The 1,819-nt window shown below is 52.7% G+C and overlaps 1 pseudogene across 1 annotated transcript; it reads right to left on the bottom strand.

Annotated features, from left to right (window-relative positions):
* Nucleotides 1-271: 271 nt before the first annotated feature.
* Nucleotides 272-694, bottom strand: LOC115835898 (annotated as a pseudogene). Its single transcript, XR_004030859.1, has one exon. The product of XR_004030859.1 is annotated as a cysteine-rich protein 1 pseudogene (transcript).
* Between the last annotated feature and the right edge of the window lie 1,125 nt (nucleotides 695-1,819).

Below are 1,819 nucleotides of genomic sequence, written 5' to 3'. Positions count from 1 at the left end.
GTGAGTCAATGCCTCGCCCTGCTTCGGCTCGCGCACAGTGCGCTTCACCGACTGTCCTGCACCCACTGTTAGGCACTCCCTAGTGAGATGAAACCAGTACCTCAAGCAGAAATGCAGAAATCACCCGTCTTCTGTGTCGCTGGGGCTGGGAGCTGGAGACCGGAGCTGTTCCTATTCGGCCATCTTGGCTCCACCCTTTATCTTTCAATAGATCTCCCACTCAAGTCCATTCTCCACTCAGCTGTTTGTGTGGAGCTTTTTTTTTTTTCTCCCAAGTGTTCAGGTTTATTGAGAGCATTAGGGGCTACAAGGGAGCCCTGGGCATCTGGGGGCGAGGCCTGGCATTTGCCTGGACAGTGGTCCAGGAAGCGGCCAAGAATGGAGTCTCCCCCACCCAGTTTACTTGAAAGTGTGGCTCTCGGGTCCACGCCGCCCAAAGCCTTTAGGCCCAAACATGGCGGCGTAGTAGGGGTGGTTGCAGCAGGGTTTGCCTTTATGCTCGGCGTGGCCCCCGGAGGTCAGCGTTTTCCCACATTTCTCACACTTCAGGCAGGCCTGATGCCAGTCCATGCCTAGAGAGGCCACCCTCTCGGCGAAGTACACCTTGTCGCACGTGGGGCACTTGGGCATGGCGGCTCCGGGTTCGGTGCAGGCGGCAGCGGCTGGGGCAGGACGGGCTGCAGGCGCGAGACTGTGTGGAGCTTTCTAAAGCAAGAGTCCAGTCACAATTCACCACTGCCTGCAATTTACTGATGGGTTAACAAGTCGACTGCTTGGCCGGGCGCGGTGGCTCACGCCTATAATCCCAGCACTTTGGAAGGCCGAGGCGGACGGATCACGAGGTCAGGAGATCGAGACCATCCTGGCTAACATGGTAAAACCCCGTCTCTACTAAAAACACAAAAAATTAGCTGGGCGTGGTGGCGGGCGCCTGTAGTCCCAGCTACTCAGGAGGCTGAGGCAGGAGAATTGCTTGAACCCGGGAGGCGGGGCTTGCAGTGAGCCGAGACCGCGCCACTGCACTCCAGCCTGGGAGACAGAGCAGACCTCTCAAAAAAAAAAAAAGCCGGGTGGGCGCTGTCAGTCCAGGGCTGAGGGGAGAATGGGAGGGGAGCCGAGTGAGCAAGATGCACTCATCCATAGACAAGAACATCAAAAAAAAAGTCGACTGCTCATGTCCAGGAGGATAAAGGGCACACATTTTAGTCCAGGACACACACAAAGCCTTCACAATCAAACCCTACTTACACCCAAACGCCCACCTCCATCTCCCACTGCTCTTCCCCCATTTTGACCTTTTTTTTTTTTTTTTTTTTTTTTTTTTTGAGATGGAGCCTTGCTCTGTCGCCCAGGCTGGAGTGCAGTGGTGTGATCTCGGCTCACTGCAACCTCCGCCTCCCGGGTTCAAGTGATTCTCCTGTGTCAGCCTCCCGAGTAGTTAGGATTACAGGCGCCCACCACCATGCCCGGCTAATTTTTGTATTTTTAGTAGGGATGGGGTTTCACCATATTGACCAGGCTGGTCTCGAACTCCTGACCTCGTGATCCGCCCGCCTCGCCCCCCCAAAGTGCTGGGATTACAGAAGTGAGCCACCGCACCCAGCTTTTAACCATATTTTAGCCATAATTTTACCTGACCCTCAAACATTCTCAGTCCTTTCATGATTTGCAGTTTCCAAATGTAGTTTGTTTCTGATAAAGTATTTTATCCCATTCTGTGTATTGTCTTTTAACTGACTTAGTAGAGTCCTTTTATACACAAAAGGTTTAAATTTTGATGAAGTCCAATTTATTTTTTCTTTTGTTGCCTGTGCTTTTA

Source organism: Nomascus leucogenys, chromosome 7b (assembly GCF_006542625.1).
Source record: "Nomascus leucogenys isolate Asia chromosome 7b, Asia_NLE_v1, whole genome shotgun sequence".
In the NCBI taxonomy this organism is placed as follows: domain Eukaryota; kingdom Metazoa; phylum Chordata; class Mammalia; order Primates; family Hylobatidae; genus Nomascus; species Nomascus leucogenys.
The sequence above is the reverse complement of the archived record's forward strand: the minus strand, read 5'-3'. Positions and strand labels throughout refer to the sequence as shown.